The 25,032-nt window shown below is 34.9% G+C and overlaps 1 long non-coding RNA gene across 3 annotated transcripts in view; it reads left to right on the top strand.

Moving 5' to 3' along the window:
- The window catches only part of LOC148657695 (uncharacterized), a 49,881-nt gene extending 27,440 nt beyond the window's left edge, over positions 1 to 22,441 (top strand). The window contains exons 4-5 of one of the 3 annotated variants that reach the window (XR_015939962.1): positions 4,418 to 10,779; positions 11,266 to 22,441. This is a non-coding gene — a long non-coding RNA (uncharacterized LOC148657695). Of the gene's footprint in view, positions 1 to 4,417 lie in introns of all 3 variants that reach the window. The other 2 variants (XR_015939963.1, XR_015939961.1) reach the window with 2 other exon arrangements.
- Positions 22,442 to 25,032: the final 2,591 nt, after the last annotated feature.

Here is a 25,032-nt window from a genome sequence, read left to right as displayed (position 1 = left end):
AGGAAAGTGTTAGAGATAAAACAGACAGCGTATGGCCCTTGCAGCCACCTCAGCCAGAGAGACCTAATAGTTGCTCATTTTGTAATTCTACAGGAGTGGAGTTCCTCACAGGAATATGGGAACATGAGGACTGCTCAGTTTACCGGGTTAATCTCTGTACTCGAATGGATATTGCTGTACTTCTCCTATTCCCTGAGACCCTAACTTGTGAGCTCTTTCAATTAAAATCACGGGTTAGGCTCTTGGGACCTGGGCGGAGGGCACAAGCGGCTCTGGACATCAGCCATGTTTTAAGAGTGGTGTTTGGACAGGACAGCTGCAACTCATAAGAAAGAAAATGAAAGAAAATCAGGAGACAGGTTTATCAATACAGTTACCAACACCATTCCATGCAAAACAGGCAAATGTAATTTCACAATTTCAATGTCATGTTATTAGGAATTTTCTTGATGCCTTATGTGCTTGCTGATTAATAATTGTGAGACATTACTCGCAATTTAACCATGTATTTGCCAGTGTGACTTTTGGATTGATTTGTAACTACAAAAAATACATTTTATAAGTATTTCAGTTTTTAAGTGTATCAAAATTGCAATTTAAAAGACATCTAATGAAAGTCAGATTTCAAGTTGTTTAATTCCATTAAATTTTATTTTAAGTCAGTGTAAGTGCAGTATAACAAACAGTGATGCAATAACAAAGTCACATACGTGATTGAAAGCAAGAACTAACACTAAGGTCTAATAAAATAAAACTTTTCTAATGCAAGATTTATTTTAATAAAACTTTAGTTGACTTGTCTGTGACAATTATGGCACTTATAATCAACATTTTTTCTACCTTTAAACACAAGTTAATGATGGCTAATGAAGCTTACCATAACATTTTTGTTAAACAAGGCACATATATTTTTGTACTTTAAGATGTTTCATTTTTCTCTGTTGTCTTAAAAGTAGACATTCTTATTTAACTAAACCACACCAAAAGTATCCTGCCTATATATTTCAGTTCTGTATAGATTATTATTTTAAGATGTTTAAGAGAAAACATTGGTTGATATTAAAAAGATTAAATCTTCTATATTGTACTACCTCAATAAGATTTAATACATTAATGTGATTATCTGAATATAAAAATATTTTAACATCTTAGCTTCTACACTGAGCCCCCATGTTTTGGGATGTGTTGCTTTCTTGTGTGGGTTTACCTTAAATTGCTTCATTTCTCCTTAACAAAGAAAAAGCCTTTAGCCACATTAAATATTCTAACCCTACACCAAATCACAAACTGCACCATTTACTCAGAGTAACTGGGATTTGCAATTCAATTTTCCCATGGAGACAATAAGCATTAGCCAAAAACAATGGTTACAGTAGTTTTGTAAGCAAAATGTCCTCCTTCCTAAAATTTTCACCATTTTATTTTTTAACCATAAAATGACATGTACAATAGAGTTTAAGTATATTTTTACAATCCTAAAAACTCTAACATTTCAAATACTATTTAGACATATCATAGTACAAAGTAGTTTCTGCAGTCTCACATTATTCCAGAATTGTTTCTTTGATTTTGATCACTAATCCTGGGCAGAACAACACAGATTTTCATTTTGTCATGCCCATTCATGAGTACTTTACACTATAGCATAACAAGGAAACTTTAAATGCCAATTCACACAAGGAACTTCAATCTAAAATAAATGAATGTCAAAGTCCTTATATTAGAAGGGACAATTTTAAGTTTGATTATAACAATTATATACTGTATATGTTTATAGAAACCTCTGAGCTAGGAAAGCAGTACTCTGTTCCATGACTTTGAAGTGTGGTTCATCAATAAATCTATTCAATCAAATCTGAATATAAAACAAAAACTAAATAAAACCCTGACAAAAGAATTATGAAGTAATTTACTGAAACAATTAAAAGCAGACTTTGTCACACGGCGCCTGCATCACCTTACCTTGTCATAAACTCATTCCAGCTGCTTGCGAAAGAAAGATTGTAGTTTCAGATCAGAGTAATTAAATCCAGATTTGAATGTCATACACATAGGCAATGTTTCTATTTCTAATCGTATTTGGAATTTCAATAAAAAGTAAAGGATGTTTTTCTTAAAATACAAGCTTTATGTTGTAAAAGGATAAATATAATAGTTAGAACACAGAAGGCAGGGGTTCAAATGTTTGTGAGCCCTGAAAGGAGACGTTTCAAGTTTGACCATGATACAGAGAGAAAATTTATGTTTATATAAAAAGAAAATGAAAGATAACATTTCTTATTAAAGAAGAGAATCAATACAATTGCTAAAACCCTGGGGTGACCTCTCTTCAACAGTGATAAATTCTAGTTACCCCCCAAAAAAACATCTTTATGAGAGTGTTTGCAATACAGTGAACAAATTCTGCCTAGGTAATAACTTCAATATAATGACAAGGACTTATGAACAGAACGTACATATGGCTAAATAAAGCTAAGTATAAGAAGGGAAACAGATACAGTTTTCTCAGCTTTTGTCATTTTGCATTTCTTTCCTCTGTCATTGCCCTTGCAGTAGATCTTTGGCTTGTTCCACCCAGAAGTATGTGAAGTATGGGAGGTTCCCTCCGCTAAGCCATTACAAAACAAATATGTTTTGCAATTTACTACAAACTACAGAATACCAGAGTTGGCTGAAACTGATGAATAGTGTGCTTTGTGACTTAGATGTTTTTATCTTTTAGAAAGTTGTTTATGTATTTGACAGACTATGCCTTGACAGCATGGGCACTTACAGTTGAACCTCAGAAGAACAAGGTTGACTAGCTTGTTCAGGGCAGAGAACCAGAGGTTAGAAGCAGGACATTGCTTCACCTGGTAACAAGTCATTTTCTTTAACCACTTGAACATCTAGTTTTTCGTCTTTGGTACTGATCTACTATTATAGGTTACTGTATATTTGTAGTATAAAATTTGAAGTTATAGCAGTAGTATAGTATTTCAAATAACATTCAGTATAAACAACGTGTCTAATGATAATTGTTTATTAATTATTTTTATTTTGAAGAAGTATTGGTTTACTGTCGATCATAACATAAGTTTATTACACTTTAGCTACAGTTTTTTTTGTCTTTTGTTGTTGTGGTGTGTGATGATTTGAAAGCCACTGTTGCAGTTTTACAGTCTATTGAATCATTTTGTTTGTAACGCAGAAGTCTATTATCATCACACAATTTAATGTTTAGTACTAAAGACGACTGAGGCATTGTGGTAAGACACTTGGGGAACCACGTTATAGAATAAAAGGAAATATATATTAAGAGAATTACAGGTTCTGAGTTTTAGCATAGATTTCTTTAAAATCTGCACCTTTCAGGATAGAAAAAAATCCTCATTTTGTGTTTCCATGGCAACATACTCGTCTCAAGGTGGCATCATTTTGCACGAGCAGTTAAAATGAGAACATAGAAAGATAATATAAGAAATAAATGTATTTGTATTATTAGTACAGATCTGATTCTAACAATAATATTAATAACTGAAACTCTGAAGAGAACACTTATCTTTATAATATATCGCACCGTTTCATTGATTAAATGGTCAACTTTTTTCATTACTTCTTTTTTGGGGGATTTTTACTGTAATTACTGTACATAATGAAATATACATAACAAAAATCATAGTTGGCACCAAAGAATTTCATATTTCTCTTCATTGCGGAAAACAATTGTTGGCTCATAAAATCACATTTAAAATAAAATGAAAACAAATAACATATGATCTAAATGTAAATCCAAATTTGAATCACAGTTCTGTCCTGTTTTCTTTCTTTTTGAAGTCACAGTCTGTTTTAAGGCATTAGCTCTTTTTGAAGGTTGCAACCTTGCAATTTTTATTTTACCTTACTGATAAAAAGACTAATTATTCTGCAGTACCAAAAATTCTGCAGATTTTTGGTACTGCAGAATACATTTTATTTTCAATACAAGGTACTTAAACTTTACACAGACAATATTTAGAATTATTTGCATTTTGTTAAAGCTCACAGTCATGTAGAGATATATATATTTTTAATTAGCATGAAGCAAACAAGTATTTTTTGGCTTTGGCAATTCTGTGCTTTATTTTTTAATACAAAATATGCTGTAATGTTTAAAATATTTGAATTTTGATACCTGTTATAAAAGAACATAAATCAATTTTTTGGTGAAAAAGTCAATATTGCAAACTTTTAATTTTTAAACAATATATAAACTAAAGCAATCTTTGAAGTTTAAATATTCCTCTGTAAAAAAAGTTTTGTCTGAAGATCAGTGAGAATGTTATTCTAACATTTAAGAAATAAAGTAAAGGTTTATTCTATGTCGAAAAAAGAAGAAAAGTCTGACACACCTGAAGAAGGCCCCACAGCTGAAATGTGTTTTTTTTTCTCTTTTCAGCGTGGAGTAAAGCTTTACTTGTTCCATTGCAGCCAACGCATGCTGACACAGCTCCCCACTTGAACTATTCTAACATTTAGGAATGGAAGACATTTACAAAGAGAAATCATTAGGCTGATCTAGCTTAGTTCCTAGTACACAATAAAGCCAAGAATTTTACTAAGCCATTTCTTAAGACAGTGTATAAACTTGAGTAACTTTCTAGACTCCCATATCCCTTTTGAAACAAAGTGCTTCTTATTCTCAGTTTTATGTACATTTTCTATTAGTACTTTACTATTGATAATCATTGACTTCAGGAGGGCCCACGCTGATCACTCCCCACTGTATATCAACAGCTCCCCTGCCCATTCTTACCACTTTCTACAGAGCACCTTGACCAGCTGTATCACTGTTTGGTTTGGGAATTGCAACACTTCAGACTGGAAGACCCTACAATGAATTATGGAAACAGCTGTAAAGACCATTGGAGCCTCCCTCCCTTCTATCTGTGTCACCTATCACAAATGCTGCTTATACAGGGCCCCCAGTAAAGTAGATGATCCCTCCCACAAACTTTGCCCTATCATCTGGGAAAAGATATCGCAGTGTACGGGCTAGCTCCACCAGACTCTGTAACAGCTTCTTCCTGCAGGCTGGCAGGCTTCTCAACACCCTGGAATCTACTTGCACCCACTCCAACTCCAGAAACAGGGTTTAAATCCCTCCAGTGTGTTCTGCACTTTGCACCATGTGTTCCTGTCCTGTCCAGTCTGTATTTGCACTGTGGAACAGGAGGAACGATATTTCGTTCCACTGTATGCTTGTATATGCCTGGAATGTCAAATAAACGTTAACTTGAACTTGAACTTGACCCTATTCATTCCTTTCGGGATTTTAAATACCTAAATCAAGTTCACTAATAGTCTTCTATGTTCAAAGTTAGAAAACTCCAGCTATTTTAACCTGTCAGAGAAGGACATTCTTTTAATCCTTCACTGGATAAGGGCATGGTCAACATGCATTTAGAAAAGGAGCAATTTGCCTATGAATTTGGTAGAGTTCCTTAACCAAGCAGCAGCATTTAATAGAGTGTAAAAAGTCTGTTGTGGGAAGCTGCTATTTGGCTCAAACCTGGACCACGGTGTGACCTTGAGCCAAGATAGCTGCTGTGTAGATTCATTGGAGGCAGTTGTTGAATTGCACACAAGTGTAGGGCACTCTAGATAAGTGAAAGGAACTGTTGGGAGAGGCTCCTACGGTTTTAGCCATAACTCTGGAATAACTAGTAGTAGTCCAGAGTGAGAGAATCAGTATGTGTCTAGGTCCAAGCTGGGTTTTTTTAAGAATCTATCAAAATAGCTACTGCTATGTCAGTGTTGTCAGTGCTCTGTATGGAGAAACATTCCAGGACATATGGGATCAGCTGGGATTGTAAAAGGGAGTAAAAGAGAGAATGATTCTGCCAGTAGAAGTAAAGCTTTTTATGACACAGCAGGATTCAGTGAGCTGTGTTGTGATTTGAGTAAATATAGCACAGGATGTTGTATTGAGGGGCTGGACAGATGCACCTTCTAAATGTGTTTGATTAAAGAGAGAGTTGTAGGCACCATGGAGCAAATAGTAATGAATATTCCGTGCCTGATAGTAGCCCTAGATTAATGGATTGCCTGAGAGAGTCAGTTATCAAAATGTGTGATTCATTTGGTAAATTAGGAAAAACATTCCACACATAGATTACTGTCTAAATATAGTAGAGAGGAGATAGCAGGAGTAAAAGAGTCTTGTATGACAGTGAAAGAACCATGAAGATGACAGTTAGATCCGGTGAGTGGAGGGATCCAAGAGGTGTTACTTGAAAAAGAACCATCAAAAGGCCTGTAATCCTGCAGGGTGCCAGTACAATACTCAATTGTGTCACCACTAAAACATTCCAAGGAGGTCACTGGACAATACTAGAATGTGTCACATGTCCTGAGCTACAGTAGGATGAGAATTTGCATTTTTATGTTAGTATTAAATATACTAGCATAGTCTATGTTTAGATTTACAAAATACAAAATTAAGAAAAGAAGATCCCCATCATACTCCACTGATTATCTCTATTGTTTTATATCTATTAATTAGTTCTCAATCCCAAAAGTGACTTACCTTGAATGTCTATAGCCAATATGAGAATTAATCTTCAAATAAAAAACAATTACTTTATCCTGCATTGTGAAAACTTAAATCTGGAAAATATTAGGATGTATTTACATTCCTTAGTGTTGTTGCTGGTTTTTGTAAAAAGTTGTTGGATCCCATAGAATCCTAATCCTCAACCTTGGAGCATGGTACCAGTTTCATCCTTGATTGTCATTTATTTCTCCAAATGTTTCCTTCAATTTTCTAAGAAGCTTTCCTTTATTATCTCTAAGATGTGCTTGAAGATATTAAATCACAATTGCATAATTACATACAGTACAGCATACATTTTAGGATCTTTGTTGGTCTTATTCTCATTTAAAAAACAAACAAAGAAACATAAGAAATGAAGTGAAGCTGAAATAAGATTTCCAGATACCTACAACACCCTAATAGTCAAAGATATTATTAATACCAATGGCTAAATCCATTTATCTTTACACACAAGCTTTGCACACTTTTTTCTATATTTTAATTTGTAGTTTTATCCCAAGTCTAGTAATCAATCCAAAACCTGGAAAATCCACCTTACACCGCACATTAGGACTGTGTAAGAATTTCCAGTAAAAGACTAAGTTTGCAGTAAAGTTAATCTAAACAGTCTGTGTCCCAGATGTACTGTACTAAGAAAGGAGAGCTACAGCACAACGATAATGCAATCTGTGTTTGGGTTGCATGAAGTAAGGATAGTTTTATCCTTTGTTGTAAAAGAACATGTTCAGCATTTTGTGTTGACAACTGTCTGAATTGATAGCAGGAGGCGAATTGTGAGAAGTCTGACATGTTTAGGCAATTAAATCGTTGCATCCTGTGTGTCTCTGAGGAGAAATTAAAGTATTCTGGAGCAACATTCCAATCCTCCTTACCAGGACTGTATTTGGGTTGTGAACTAACCTGGAAATCTTGAGTGTAATGTTAGTAATAACGTTTAATCACATGCCACTTGCACATCTCTGGAATACGTCAATTTCTTGTTTCTGTACAAATACTGCTTTACACAAAGGGTTATGGGAGTCTGGAACAAGTTATCAAGACATGTTATTGAAAATGATACCAAGGCTTTTTTTTAAGATATGGCTAGAGGTGATCCTTGGAATAATTAGCTACTAGCAACAAAACGGGCCAGATAGGCGAAATGGGCTCCTCTGTTCATATAGACAGAATGGACTAGATGTATTAGCAGCATGTATAGTATACAAATTTCCCAGATCCATTTGGCACAGTTTTATGACTTGTAAAACAAGTGCAATCCTTCAGTGCATTGAGCCTCAATCTTTTGCTATATTCATAAACCAATTGTAACAGAATTTTGAAAGTGGGTGGGTCTTATTGTATTGCTCATACAAATTAGAAAGATAAGTGTCAAACAAGATTAATAAAGATGTATTGCATGAAATAAAATGAAAATGTAGAACACCGATTGACGTTCCATTCTTAAAGCTCTATTTGTGAGCAATTCTTTTTGTCTGAAAAACATTATTTTTTTTTGCTCTCTACCAATAATATTTTTTCAGTTTGAGATATATACTTGAGCCAATGTGTCTCATATTATCTAACAGCTTAATATCTTGTTTAGTTCTCAAAACAGTCATAAGTCATAAGGAAATGAACAACAAATTTATTCTCAAAATAATAGATTTCACATTGAGTTTGCACTGTATCTTAATATTGCAAAATTTGACATGGTACATGAGGTACAGTATAATAAAAGAAGTAAAAGATAAAATAAAAGTTTTGCCCACTATCCCATTATTAAACATATTCTTGTGGAATCATAAAAGATCAATTAACCCCTTTGTTTTTAATGAAAAGCCTGAATAAATTTAAAACAGTAAAAATCCAGTTATCTTGTTCATAACATGAAAATTATATTACCACCCTTTCCTGTTTACTTACTCCCCTACAGCAATTTTGTTTACTAAACCTTATTTCTGCAAGATTATTCACAAATGAAACATACTTGAGAAACACAAAATTATGGTAGTTTTTTAATTATCATGCTTTTACTCTTTTTTTAAATCGAACAATGTATTGCTTCAGATAATCACACCATGGCTGAGCCGCAAAGCCTGCAGCAACAGCAGTGGCAGCACAATGCTGTGTGCATACCAAGCAGGAGAGACACTAGCAGCTTATCGAGTTCCTCTCTGATAGACACTGTTGGCCCAGACGCATACATTAAAAGCTGTCTGCTGCTGAAGTGAGGCTGCCTAATGTGATGGAAATGAAAAATCCTCACAACTCCTGACGCAGCCTGTTCTTCAGATTTAATTCATTTAAATGGAAAATTTGTAAATGCCCTATATACAATTGATTTGGAATTTATACTAAGTGCTAACAGAGTATGAACAGAATAATGCTTCAAATAAGTAATATTATGTTATTTAAGATGTACAGTACCTTCTCCTTAGTGGGGGTAATTTGCTTTTTTTTTTAGTTGAGACTATTAAACAACTTTTAAAAAGTCATTTTAATACCATTTTATACCATTTATACTGAATTCTCATGTTTTATAAAGTGTTAGTATGCTTGTACAATATAAATGTGATATACTGGCACTCTAAAATGTAGTTCCTCTAGGCTTCCTTTGGTATACTTGTATGCTTTGTTTTGCATCATCTTTCAATCATGTAAACACACTGCTCAACCTTGTCATCCAAGGAAGAGCACTTTATAGTTCTGATTTTCTCCCATTTTCCTCTGTATCCTTATATCAGCTGATTGTATACAGTACCTCTATTTATCCTATCTTTCATCCCATTCTTCTTCTGTACCATACCCAAGAATGCTGGCTTGATGACCTTACTAAGAATCATCTGGCCATTTTTAAATACTACTAAAATAGTTTGGCCCAGAACTTGGTCATTGTGTTAGGGTGTTTGTCTAAATTTGTGCCTTGTTCATAATCTTTTATTAAGCTATGTCAGAAAATAAAGGATTCATTAGCCATGAAACTCTTGTTATTCCCTGACTTTATTAATATTTATTATTTTCTTACTTAGCAAGCTGGCTATCACCTATGAGAATGCATAACTTTACCCACCTCAGATTTGACTACTACAGGCAATTTATTTGTAAAGGTTATTTATGCATATTTAAAGTCTAGCTGAGAGGTTATACTAGTTGGAAAAGTTAAATTTTAAAAAGCTAGTAAAGTGAATATTAAGACCACATAAGGACTAATCTCAAAATAAATGGAGTATCTCACTTTGCTGTTTATACTATCTTCAGTATGTGACTCAAAACATCTCTAAAAAGGCTCACAGCCAATGTGAGAAACAAACATCAGTGCATCTTCCTTAGGCGTTAAACATACCTTCTGGTGAACCTCAATCCATTGTATAGTGATGCAGACTAACTCTTGCCTGAATGGTATACAAACACTAAAGTCCTTGTGCAAACATGTAACAACATGGTGTGTCAGCGCACTGTTAGTGCTTGCAGAAAAGAAAGAGCAAAATTGTTTACATTTCAGAAAACAGACAAAAAATCTATTTGTAAGCCCGCCCTACCTAAACTTCCACCATTCTGTACATAATCATATTGAAATCAAATATTCTGTAGAATATACAGTACTATTGTGTACTTGGTGTGATATTGATACGTGCAGTCAACTTTGTCCTGATATTTTCTGGAAAATTCCCTAATAATGTTTGATCATTAATGTTTTTAAAAAGATAGCAAAAATACAATTTAATAATATGCCATCACTTCTGAATTCTGCATTAAAGAACCAACCATCAGGTATTGGGTACTGAAGCTCCTTAGACTGCAGTTAGGGGAAGGAAATATATATTTTATATTGTTGGAGCTGTTTACATTTCCTCATTAGACCCTCAAGGCAGTGATAGCCTATCTTATTTATTTGTTTAGAGAGTAGGCTCACCTGTTGAATGCTATACCTTATTAAAGCACACAAATCACTCTTGTAAAGATTTATGTTCTCTTCTGAAATGGATTAGGATAGCAAATGTTAGAGATGAAGGGTAGAAAGCCAGATGTAAGGTGATGAGATGTAAGAATGTCCCCCAGTTCAGTTGAAAGAAGTAGCTGTTTATATTTGTTTTTTGTGTCTTCTGTGTGTTTGTAGTCTGTTTATTAAATCTTTGTCTTTCAAGTTATCCTGTTTATTTGTTTGCCATCAAATTGTTTTCAGAAGCTGAAAACCACAAGACCTTTCTGGGTGCTCCCTGACCAAGGTGGGTGCGTTGTTAAACTTTAAGAATTTAAATTTTAAATCAGGGTGGTGTCAGCACTGAGCATTTTGACATGAATTTTTAAATTCTTTAACTTCTATTACCACTACAACTCTAATCATATAATAAATATACTATATATACAAACACTTTGGCATACTAAAGGATAGGGTGCCATTAAGCAGACATACATATACAGTTCTATGGTAACAAATAGCTCTCTTTATTTAATACAATATGAGTACAGTACATTACACAAAAGCAATAGCCTAAAGCTTCTTTCAGAGCTCTAACTGCATGTCTCTGAAACCCTCTGTATGAGTAACCAGGTGCCTAAACTGCTTACTGACAACAAAAAAAGGTTTCATCCAAATTCTTTTACTTCAAAAAAAATCACAAACCTTTTCATGGGCTTGCCTATTAATTGCTTCCTTGTTCCCTTCTCCCTCTGGTGCATCAAATAACAGAGGCTCTATTCTCTTCCTATAGACCAGAGTTTGACAGTCAGCTGGAAGCCTCAACTTCTTGGTTTTAGCTGTTACACAACCAATTGTCTTTCTCCAACTGATGAGGTGACTAAGGGCAGCAGATCATTCTCCACTGTGTACATCCTTTGTACTTTCATCTTTTGTCATCCGTCACTGCACCTCTCCTTTGAAAGTGAATGTCTTTCATGATCATCTTAGGTTTTCAAAGTTTTTTGGTTGTGCACCCCCCATTGAAACTATAACTGACTCTGCTCAACCCTGTTACTTTCCTTGTTTATTACAGATGCACTAGTGCAGTAAACATGGAATCACCCTCTACTTCTACTATTATAGTATCTTACCTGTTAATTTAATGGGTGGGCCAGTATTTTGGAATTAAGGTTAGTGAATTCAGGTTTAATAGAAGACAATTTCACCCTTAAATTGCTCTCGGCATCCAGCCTTGGCAATGTTTTGTCTCACTGCTGTCAGTGTTGAGAAACCAGTTATAAAAATCCTTGAAATGATCCAGTGAGCCTTAATGAAGTCAACTATTTTCACTTTTTTTTGACACCGTATGGTCAGAAAAAAGGATCATATGCAATTTGCTTAGCTGCATTTTTGCCAGTCATACAATTTATCATGTCTTTCGCAACTGGTAGCATTATTTTTTAGCCACTCTATAGCTAACAAGGTAAGATGCCTCTAATCTGTCCTCACAAGATCTGATGCCTGTTGAACTGCATTAGCCATTTGTTTTTTCAAAGTTCTTCCAGTTTACATTTGAAAAATGCAAATGGTTTATTTTTAAATTGGTATATTTAGTCTCTAGGTGGCGACATGCATTTGAGGGATTAAGGAAACTCTTAGCTAAGACCTTGCTACACACCACACATTATAGCTTTGGAAATTTGGGTTCACCAATTCAACTAAATCCCAGCTCAATATAGCTTTTATCATACTTGCATTTTTTATTTGTCTGATTGTCACTCACCCATTTGTACTGTTTTTACAATTAGTCCCTGATTTTTTCACATTTTCTCACAGACTTTCCATTTCTCTCTGTTCTAATTAGACAACAATCTCTTAAGAACTGTGTCAATACACCAACACTCTACATCTTTTCAGCCATTACAGATTAATTTTTGTGCACCCCAGGAGCTCAGCCTCAGAACCTCTAATGGTAAGCACATCAGTTTGCACCCACCATTTTACGGCAAAAGAAACACACATACTGTACAGTATTGTACCTGAAATGTAGTGGTTAAAAATGTTGTTAATGACTCGTTTATTATTTGCTCTCAGATCTAAAAGGATACAGACTTTGATCCAACATGCTTCTGTGGGAGTCTTCATCACCAATTAAAAAAAAATGTGACCAAGATAAGACTTGTTTTTTTAGATGTGATTTTTTTTAAGTGGCATACTTATGGATTTTTCCTCCTGTTATATTTCCTGCAATCTTTAAAATAATAAATTCTAGCCCATGAAAAAGAAAGTTCTATTAGGAAGTCTGGTCAGGATACTAAATTGTGTGTTGTGTTTCTGATATTAAACTGGAATAGAATCAGCACACTGTATGTCATTAAGCGATTTTTTGAAAATACAAGTTGGGTTGTTTCTGTAATTGATTTCTTACAGGGCATCACTGTAGCGTGGTGGTTAGTGCTGGTCACAGCTTTTGTGTTTTAGGCTCAGTTTTGGGCTGGAGAGAATTCTGTTTTGAGTTTGCATTTGTGCTGATGGATTGTCATGTTTTGAAGGACTATGTATTACATGATGTTTGTTAAATATTTTTGAAATACCAATGAAACTCTGAATCTGAAAAGAGCTGAATAAATATTACATTTCTAATTAAGATAAATAAAGATTATGTCCTTAGCATATTCTTTAAATTATAACCAGTATTATAACCAAAAAAGAGGGTACTTTAATACTAACTGTAGAGATACAATTAATTTTCTGTATTTTGTTCCACTATAGTAAGTTGTCAAATTGCCATTAAGCATTGTTGTAAAGCACATCTGGTACTCAAGGGTGGGTTTTATCATTTCCTTATAATGACTGATAAGGTAGCAGGCAAAAGAGAAATGGGGTGAAACAGAGGAGAAAGAGAGAGGTGGCTGATGTCTGGCTTTTCAGACACTGCGGCAAGACTCCAGACAGTCACCTTAATATTATCAATGACACTGGTTTATAAATCACAAGACAAGAGCAACTAAGGCTGTCAGCTTGACATTTTTAAGAAGAGTGATAGGACTTAAAAGGAATAGAAATCAATTTTTATTTAAATGTACAAAAGAAAATCTTACTAATGCTTACTTTATTTACTTAAACCACCCAAACAAATATAGAGTAAAATGTTATTCATTTTATAATTAGAACTAATGAAATAATTGAAATTATTTTTTCAGAGGTAAAACTGAATTACTGTATGTTGCACTGAAAAAAGCAAGCATTTCTAGTTCCCATAAAATTACATTCTTTATATTACAACATATGTTTCTTCTAGAACTAGTACGCAGAATTAGTTGTATTTTGACGATGTTTGTAAATAAGACCTCCTAAAATTATATTTGCTTCTTTTTAACATATTGAAGTCAGTTTAAAACCTTACAGTAATACAATCATATTGTATTGGAAAAATACAGACAAAATTGTTTTTTGAGTGCTGTGGTGTATGTAAATTCTCATGTTTTATTTATTTGCTGTTTGAGTAGGTAAATCAAGCAAAGGTAATCAAAAAATCAACTTCAGTAATGCTGTAAAAAATTTGAAATTTGAAAGTCTAATCATGTTGTAAAAAGCTGTTGTAAAAAATTCTAAAAATTCTAAAAGTTAGAATTGTCATAATGTGCTGTTCACTTTACATTATGAAAGTCTTGGATAATCTCTGGATATTACAACTTTAAAAGAGATTTAGTTTCAGGTCTTGTTTGCACCTAAATACAGTAATCATGTTTATTTAAGGTACCTTGTTGCTTAGTAGAAATGGTTTTTAGCCCGAATAAATTCAGTGTCATATTATATGCAATACATCTATTTTTAGTCTACTTGTCCCCCCAAAGATCACTTTGATGTGTATAGGCATTAAAATATTTTCATTTTACATAGTGACTTCAGTCAAAGTACTACATACAACTACAAAAAATGCAGACTGTGCAATTCAGACTAAGAGGACATATTTAGAGATCAGTAAAGCTTCAAAAACAGTACTGTCGAAGCTTTGTGAAATTTTGTTAGAGAAATATTGTGAAAAGAATATGTTTATTACAATTATTTTAAAATATTCTATTAATGAATTTTAACAACCAAGTAACCTCACAAAGTAGTCAGTGCTATTCATCAAGTCCCTCTAAGAGACTAGTGAATTTTGAAATACCTCTTAATTTGTCCCAGAGTGTCTGCATCGGCATTAAGGCTTAGGAGCCCATCTGTCTCTGGCTGTGTTTAGGCACAGTGGAATGGTGGAACAGGTCATTTGTACCGTATCTGGGGAGAAGTGTTTCTATTCGCTCACCCCAGCACTCCCAGGGTTACAGTCTACCTCCCTGCACTCTGCAGCAGAGCTTTCCAAATGTTGCTATGACAACACCAGATCTGGCTGCTAGCTCTGTCGAGTTATTGAACTGCGACTGGCTTTTGCTTTAGCAGATAATTAGGCTCTGTCTTGCAGGTTCATTTTCCAGTGACTTGAACTTGAATATGACCTACAGCTGGCCTCAAATTTACTGCTGGTGGCAAAGCTGTTAACCCATTACCCACCAGCACAGGTGCCAGCACCTTACGATGTTTTTAGTGTACACTTTCTCCTAATGAGCTAAAAAGTAATGCAGTTTCCATATTTGGTGTATGATTTAGCTATTGAGCTTCAAAGCACAAGAGGAATCTACATTAATGTAATTAGGAATACAGTAGACATATGCATTTACTGGAAGGAGAAGCCTAGGGAAATCCTAAAGCAAGGTACTTGGGGAGCAAAGACAAATGAAAAACCAAAGGAAAAAGAAAACAAAGGATTAGGTAATCAAGTGCTTAAACCTATGTGCTGAGTATTCAGCAAACAAAACATGAGATAGAAGCTACCACATTAGCAGGCAATTATGATGTTATTGGGATTATATAAACATGGCTAACTGAAAATAAATGAGATGATACAAAATTAATGGATAAAGAAATTTCTGGAAAGACAGAAAAGACTGAAGAAAGGGAGGTGTAGCAGCATATATACACATTATGACAAGAGTGTTTGTACTCGGGAACTAAAGCAAGTCTCTAAATCTACGGCATATAGGTCAGACTTGTTAAAACATTCTAAAGATTTTGCACAAATAGGGGGTTACAAAATAGAGAATAACATAAATAAATTATACTATCATAAATAAACTATCATAACCCCTGAATTGTAAAAATATAACCGAGTGTCAAAAATATAATCAAGTTGTTGGTATAATTAAGACACCAGAGTTTTTTGTTCTCTGGTACAGCTTTCATGAAAAAAGTAATAAATCAGCCACAATAGATTAAACAAACATTTATTAGTAATGGCACAACAGAACTAAACAACATACAACATAAACATATATTATACAAGTTACAATATTTCTAAACAAGTTGTCTTGAAGGCCTTGAAGGTTGAGGTCCTGAACAAACCAAGAATTAAATTATTATAATAATGCCTAACCAGTCCAAAAATAGTGATAAACCTGCCTTCTGCAACAAAAAAAGAATATACTGTAACTTAGAATTAAATCTCTCTACATATAAATCCAGAGGCTACAAAGTAAGTGGGAAACCTACCTCCCTTTTGCAAAAATACATCCACTAGGAGTGGTCATTTTTAATCTAGATTCTTTATACAAGAAACCGGAGTTTCCTAAAAACAACAGAACGGCAAGCTCTCATAACAAGATTCAAATATTAAACTCAAATCCGTTTTTAAAGGCATGGCACTCTCTCCTCTCTTCATCTGTCTTGCTGTCTTTTCTCCCATCCTTGTGCTTCTGTCCTTCCTCTACTGTTGATGACTCTTAATCTTTTACTCAGAACTTAATTAACCAAGTTAAACCAGATGAGTTCTTTGATCAGTGTGTGTCTGAGACCCAAGTAGACACTTCAGATTCTTTCTTGATTTGAAGCTCTTGAGAAATAGAAATGTTGACCCTAGCTAGATGTTTGACTATTGTCCCCAAATTCATAAAGACACCTTAATAGTCTCTTCCAATATAGTCAGACAATATAACAATTGTCACGCCCGACATCCCTCCCTAGAGGGCGTTCCACTACTCCTGTTATTGTTTCTGTGATTAAGCTTCCCAGGTGTACCTTTTCAGGTTTATTATTTAAAGACCAGCTCCTCCAGTCATCTAGGCTCATCATTAGGATAAGGATGTCGCGAGGCCCACCTAGCACCAGGAAACCCTACGTCCATCTCCTGAGTGCATAGGCCTCATCCCCGACACCTCCCGCTTCCTGAGCCCAGGGTCTGGAGGATCTCGCCCCGTCACCCTTGGACCTCCATGTTTTGTCTCTCAGTGTGTTCCCCCCTCCAGAGGATTTTAACCTTGTCGCGTCCCAGGATGGATTTCTCGCTGATGGACTCTCGGACTGTGCCCTGACCTGCCTTTGGACCCGTTTGGATTTGGATGCCATTCTTTGTCTTCCCTGTTCACTGTCTCACGGACTGTCACTATTATTTTGTGCACCATTAAATCCCTGTGTGTTCCCTTTTACCATGCCTCCTGTTTTCTCCAGCTCTTACCGCATCACATAGGGTCTACCATAAGATCTGACACAGATCTCAGTCTGTGTTCGTGACAACAATATAGTTAGAAGAGGGATATGCTATAAAACACCAAATGCAGATATTGGGTATGACTCAAAACTATAATTAAATTTTTAATGAACACTGGGGAAAAAAGCTTATAGGAATGTCATGAGAAGAAACCGAAATGATATACGCAGATAATGACTTTTTTACTTCGTTTCTCAGAGCACCTACAAATTAAAATACTTACATTGATCTAAACATTAACAATCAAGACAAAGTGAGGCAAACAGAGGGGAAAGAACCATTAACGAACTGTAATCACAGTAGTGTACCTTAAAGTATACTTTGAAATTGTCCAGATTGAGTTGATAAAAAAATACAATTTCATTAAAGCAGACTTTAAAGGAACAAGACAGATCTTCAGAGAAGTAAAATGGGAAAAGGTAGATATGGAATCAGTGGATAATGGTTGACTGCAGTTTCAGCAGATTTTGATTCAAAGAACAAAACTGCTTTATCCTGAGAACGGGTAATTCAAAAGCTAAAATTTAGTATCCCACATTGTTTGAGAAGTCTATTTGGAAAATTGTAAGGCAAAAGGCACATTATAAAATTAAAATAAAGAAGACTCAGGATACAGGATACAGTTATAGGAAAGTACAGGTAAAAATGGATATAAGTAAAAATATCCATTAAAAATTAAAATAATTAGAAATGGAAAGGAATATTTTCCAAAAAAAGTCAAACATTTTGAACAATGAAAGGGAAATAGCTGATGCACTAAATGAGTATTTTATACAGATGTTCAGTAAGGAAAAAAAAATCCAAAACATAAATAAAGTGCCTCTGTAGTGGAGAATGTGTAATGTAGTGCACATCCATAAGAACAGTGATAAAATGGATTGATGTAATTATAGACAAATAAGCTTGACTTTACCTGGTAATGCAGTAACTTCTGTTTCTCTTCTCAGAGGATCCCAAAATGTTTTACATGCAGAAGGACGATTCTTTGAATTCTGAGCAGCAGCACCACCTGGATGACAGGTTGCAGTCATTACTATATAATGGTTCAGAATGGTTCCAGATGAGAGTACACCATTCTGCCCATCCAGCTTATCAGATGGAAAAATGAAAAATTGTTGCGCAGGTTGAATTAAAGGATAACTAAAGGTACACCATCTTGTTCAAACAGAGTTGAATTTAAATAGGCATTAACACACCTACTTTTACCAACCTTGTTATGGGATCTTTAATGTCCAAATAGTCGGGATCTTGTTGTCTCATCTAAAAGAAGGATCAAGGTATTAATACATTTAGGTATGAGGTCTTATTTACTTTGTTCTTTGGTTTCTGTCTGTAACTCTTCAGATTTTTTGGATTCTCTCTCTTTCTATTCTAGTGTCAAGAGGAACCGCCAGGGGTCTGAGCATTTGACGCAATGATTCAATATTTACTTAAACACCTCTTTGTTCAAACCAGCAGCAAAGTTTAACAGCTTACAGGTGTTCTCTATCTTTCGAATCTAATCATGCAAGCAGAACCCAGAAAAAATACTTTTGTCCCAACTCTAAAACTTTAAGGAAAGTCATTATAAACAATAAATCCCTCACAGCTCATTTCACAATATTTCACCAACAAAACCCATACATCTTTACAGAAAACCTCATATCAACTGAAAATAGACAACTGGAGTGTCACAAAACATTCTTTTTAGAACTGAACTACACCAAGGCAATTGATCACAATAATACTGTAACGGATACGGCCATCGGGGTGTGTAAGAGCCGGCTTACAAGAGCGGTGACGTCGCCGCCCTTCCCTGTAATAGCAGGACCACAGCTACTGGACTGGGAGAGATCTCTCTTTAGCTCACCGGGCTGGGTCCCTGTTGAGTGATGCCGGAGTCCTGGGTTCGAGCCCCCGACGGTGTGGGGCCGACCCAATGCGGCAAGGACGCCCACCTGAACCCCCGTTGCGTTACAATACTATTTATCTGATGATGTATTTTAGTAAACAAAGTGCGTTGATAAGTAATCAATAACCCAGCAATACATGACCTCAGAAGCAAAAACTAGCAAAAAAACATAATATCCCATGTTTTTACCTTGTTCGGGGCATCCATAGGACCATAAATATATCCTGAATTTTCAAAGTGACCGCCTAGAAAAAGCTGGTCTAAATGGTGGAAACTATTGTCATTCATTGTATTTTCAGCCTTTCAGAGGCCTTGGGGGGATGAGAGCCTCTGACTGTATTCTAGCTGTAATCTAGCTGTCATGTATTGACACAGAAGGTGGTAGTCAATCAGATTTTTATCAGTGGTCCACATTTCACACCTGCAGGCTACTGTGAGTTTTTATTTCACTGCCTTACAGCAGAAAAAGACCATCTAGTAGTGCCTAGAGGCTTTTTATAGCAATTGCAATAACAATAGCTTTCACACATTTTTATTGACCTTCAATAATTTTTATACATTTTCTGGGAATTTGAGAAATTTCATTCCACGTCCAGTCATCATAAAAAAAAAAATCCTAATTGACCAATCTGTCCCAAATTTCAATCCAAGCTAGTAGACACAAGGATAAAGGCCTACAAGGCCTTTCTGGTAGGCCCAAAACCTGAAAATGTGATCTTTGAAGACAGAAATAAAAAAACTGCTATTTTTTTGTTTTCTTTTTCTATACATTGTATTTTACCTACTGTCCAAGGGGATAGCTTCAATGTAAGACTTGAACCAGGCCTCTGCTGTGTTCTACTGCAGAGGTATAACAAAATGTTTAAGGGGGGGAGTTTCAGGCGGAAATTGGCTATTGGAGGACAGGATCAACAAAAGGTAAAAAGGTAGGTCAGTCCCTTTTCAGGTCATAAAGGCCCATGGGGAATGGGGGGCAATGTGGTCAGCATTACACTCCAGAAGGCCTATTACCCCCAGGAGGATTCACTCCTAGTAATAATAATAATATAATAATAAACTTTATTTTATATAGCGCCTTTAAAGGTGGCTTCTCAAAGCGCTTTACAGGATGACAAGAACAATAAATAAGAAGACTACAACAATAAATAAGAAGATTTCACAAGATAGGACACAATTATAATTATAACGATACAACAATAACAATAGAGGAGACCGTGGAAGATGGTATTAAGAAGAGCAGAGGGGTGAAGAATGGAACCAGTTAAGTAAAGGCTTTTCTGAAGAAGAAGGTTTTGTGTCTGGATTTGAAGGTGTTTAGAGAAGGTGACTCTCTAATATCCTTGGGCAAAGAGTTCCAGAGCTTGGGGGCATAGCAGGAGAAGGCCCTGTCGCCCATACAATGTAGACGGGCTTGGGGGACAGTAAGGAGGGCAGAATTTGAAGAGCGGAGGTTGCGAGGTGAGGAGTAGGGCGATAAAAGTTCAGACAGGTATTGAGGTGCCAAGACATGTAAAGCCTTATAGGTGAGCATGAGGATTTTAAAGTCTACGCGGAATGTGACCGGAAGCCAGTGCAAGGACTCCCGGATAGGAGTAATGTGAACACTTGCACTAGACCTGGTCAGGATTCTGGCTGCTGAACTTTGGACATACTGCAGCTTGTTCAGAGTAGATTTAGATACCCCAGGGAGTAGAGCATTGCAGTAGTCCATTCGAGAGAATACAAATATGTTGATCAGCTTTTCAGCCACAGTTAATGATAGCATAGGGGCGTAGTCTTGCGATATCTCTAAGGTGGAAAAAAAGATGTTTTGACAGAATGCTGTACATGTGGGTCTAATATTAAGCCAGAATCGAATATAACCCCAAAGTTTTTCAATTTTGATTGAAGCTCAAGTACAGAGCCATCTACAGACAGGGTTACAGGAGTGGCTTTACGAAGTTGATGGGGGGTACCAATAAGCATGACTTCAGTCTTGTCACAGTTAAGATGAAGGAAGTAGTACTTACTTGGAAAGCAGGCTGAGTGGACCTGGGAGGAGGAATTAGAGTTACAGTACATCACTTTCCCGTACCTGGGAGTGAACCTAGGACCTTCTGGTCAGGAGCTAGACGCCCTTGGCATCTGAGCTACCACAGCTCCAACAAAAGTTTAAATATTTTATTAAAAAAGCTCTGTATATCCTTGCCCCTAGTATATGTATGCAGAGTAACATTCATTGTTTGCTTTACCATATCAGGAAACTATTCTTTTTTAAATGAATGTAGGTGTTTTACTTTTTTTTGATGATTCACTGTTCTTTGTCACTTATCATTTCAGACGAATGTCAGGTATGGACTAATGATAACATATAAATTGTATTAATTTTTGTTTTTTAAATAAGTCTTTTCACATTCTTTCTTCTGAAAGATGTAATATATATAATTACACAAAATAAATTATTAAAACATTAAAATTATGAAATATGAAATTATACCAATGAAAAATGTTTATTTTCAAATTCAATAAATTCCATTCTTCTGTTTTTTTTAGGTGTCTTGATGTCCACTTTCATTCTCACAGTTGGTAAGGTAAATTACAAAAGCAAGTATGAGATGTTTATTTTACAATACATACAGTGAAGAGAAAACTTGCAGTCTCCATTTTTGGAATCTCAGCATGGGATGAAATAAGAATATATTGTTTTATTCTTATACAAAAGACATAGAGATTTAGCTCAAATTGTGCAATTTCTAGGTTTTATAACTTTAACATAAAAGTAGCCAATTCATTATGATCCTGTTAATCATATGGTAAATTGAAATACACTGCCTTTTCTGTGATGAAAGTAAACACTGAAGCCCTGATACTGTATATCTGAAATGTCACTAAAATATTAATGACTTAAAAATACATTTAAAATTGGGATAACATCAAATAATAAATGAAATGTCAAAATATGGTGCAATGACCAATAAACAATGAGTCTGTGTACATTTAATTTAACCCTTAACTATAAGCAAGAAACAAAAGAGAAATCATAATGATTCAATTAAGATTTCTTTAATTCTTTGTCATTGAATGAAGTATCATTTTACTTTTTCATTCTAAAATTAAAATTATACTTCTTTAAAATTTTGACTAATGTGTTGCCAATGGATTTTGTTTAATATAACCCTACATATCATTCTCTTCTTCCACCGGATCTTAAGTATGAGCACACTACACACTACCTGTAAGAAGCAGGTCCACACTTCAGCTTCCATCCTAATACAATAAATTCCTGCTGAGTGGATTAGTATTTAAATGTAATGTTTGTGATTATGTGTGCTTGATGAACAGAGTCAGAAGGCCTTTGCAGTGTGAATGAATAAGGAGGTAAGGGGCTGGGGATAAGTAGTTATACAAGAATCCTAGCTTTTTTTGTGTAATTAAACTAGTTTAACATATCTCTGTAGAGTATTTATTTCCATTTTTTTGTAATGTCCTTTATTTTAATAAATAAAAAATAATAAATAACATTTTCACAATTGATGCTTTTGTTTTCAACTGAATGACTTTGTATATATTTGTGTACTACAGGTATAATTTAGATATTGCCAGGATCATTTATTTAAATGAAGTTGATTTACTATTATTAGACATTAACACCGCATGTTAAAACACAGTACAGTAAACACAGTACTATTAAATAACAAGTGTGACAAGTGTGTAACAGGTAATGTCCTATAAATGTTATTGATGTCTCAACAGAATACAACCATACATAAAACAGTTATTATGTGCAGTATAGACTGGATCTATGTATATTCTTCTAGTATGAAATTTTTTTTAAAAATCAGTTTCTTCTGGTTACAGATGAGTTTCCATTTTTGATTAAATCCTTGTATCAAAAATATAATGCAAGTCCCCTCAAAACATATTCTCACTGTGTGAGCGAAAGCCACTATACTTTCCTCTTGGTCAGAGGCCAAGTGAGTTTATTATGAAGGTTTTATTATGAATGGCAAATTTGAATCTCTATCCATTCTGGTTGGAGCCTAATCTGTCCTAAATGTTATATTATCAATCAAATTGTGTCTTTCCTACGTGCTAATTTTTAATTTCATTTTAACTTTTAAATTTTTCTAGAGGTCAAAGAGAATAAAATCTCATTCTTTTACGAGTAACTACCAAGCAAGAAAGGCAACAGCAACAATTGCATAATCACGTTAAGAAAAGATTTTAACATTTAAACACAGTTAGGCATCTTCCCGACACCGACTAAAAAACCTGAACCTTTACTAGGCTTCACAAGAGAAGACTATGAGGTGAATGGATACAAGTATTTAAAATTCCCAAAGGGATTAACAAAGTAAACCCACTTCCTTAGATTTCCTTAGAATTCACACTGAAACGTGAATCAGCAAAACTACATGGAAGTGTAGTTAAACTCAGATAGAACAAGAGACTTCTTTATGCGAGTCAGGTACAAATTAGCCAACCTTCGTAATGAAGCTGAGATCCTGACTGTTTTTAAAGATGGATGAAACCCTTGGATGAACCAGCCACTGTACTAACTACTAAAGTGCATGAAAGGGCCAGATGACCTCTTATCATTTGTGCTCTAAGAACTACTATTAAAATATTTCTCATTTAATCTTAGTTTTCTGTTGAATTTGGCAAGTGTAACCTAGGACAGTGGTTTAAACTCAATTTTATAAGTTACCTCCAGACCAAGAGGAAAAATCACAGAATAATCTTTTACAGTCTTTGATGTAAATAAGTTGGACTTTGTAAGAACAGATGGAAAGGCAGAGTACAGTGGCTACTGGGGACTATTAAATCTGTATGGGAGGCAGATGAGGAGACAATAAAAAAGCAATATTTTTACGACGTCTGACAAAGTTTTCTCTTATAAGATATTAAACCTTCCTTCGTCTAATTTGCAGTACTGCTTCTCTTCCTTCTTTGTTATAAGTCAAAATCTAAGGTTAAAGTCTCTATTATAAATAAAGACCATTTGGTCTTTTTACTTCAGTCTTTCAAAGTAGACTGAATATTGTTCAGACATCAAAGTCTCATTCTTAATTGCTGGATAGGAGGTTGCTAGATAAATCTGAAATTCTGAAATCTTGAAATTTTAAATCTCTTGATATATAAAATGTACAGGATCTTAAAATAAAATTTAACAAATAAGAAAGCAAATATTTTGATACACCACAAAAATGAATAATTGAAAAGATTGAAATGACCTAACTCAGAACTTGCAGTCCTGCTATAGATGGTGAACACAGAAACAAAGTGGGAAGTGCATGTTTCTCCAGCACTGTCGCCTGGGGAAGAATTCTTGGAGTGAAATTCAGAGAATGCAGATATAATCCATCTCCTTGTCAAAGACCCTGCATTACTTGGAGGCCACCAGACACTGTCTGAGCACTAGCCATGGGTAGTGAATACTAATATGCTCATTCAGGTTTATTTCAGCCTGTGGTAGGGAAATTGGTGAAGAAACAAAGGACAAATTGAACATATATATATATAAACAATGCAAGTTCTTATCTAGCAATCCCTTTCAGAAATGCTGATAATAATAAGCAGTATTATTCACAAATCTGAAATCCAATTTAATTACTCAGAAGGTATTAATGAGGGATATTATTACATAAATAAGGGCATAAAATGAGGTTTAATGGCATGAGATTTTTTTTTTGTCAGGCAGTAGATAAAAATGTAGTAATGACACATACACACACTTACATAGGACAAAGACTTACAAATAACACAGATCCATATCACTTCAACATACTTGGAACCTACTTTACCCGGTGATCCATCCCTCTGAAGGCAGACCTAATGACTTCACTAGGAAGGGTCTTACTATATTGTCCCAGATAAGAAATTTGCTTTCTAGGCAGGTAAAAATCATGACATATTACACAATACATGTAACACAACATGAACCCATTAACACAAAGGAAACATGCATGTATGATGAGAAAGAAAATACATATGCATGAATAAAGTAAAATATGCAGTACAGTCAGTTGTCCAAATTGAGCAGGTTAATAGCTGTGGGGAAAAAAAGAAGACTTCGTTCTATTACATTTAAATCTAAATTGAATCTAAGTCTAAATCGACACCCG

The sequence above is a fragment of the Lepisosteus platostomus genome, chromosome 7 (assembly GCF_059453375.1).
Source record: "Lepisosteus platostomus isolate fLepPlt1 chromosome 7, fLepPlt1.hap1, whole genome shotgun sequence".
Classification (NCBI taxonomy): domain Eukaryota; kingdom Metazoa; phylum Chordata; class Actinopteri; order Semionotiformes; family Lepisosteidae; genus Lepisosteus; species Lepisosteus platostomus.
This window is presented reverse-complemented; position numbering and strand designations above follow the sequence as displayed.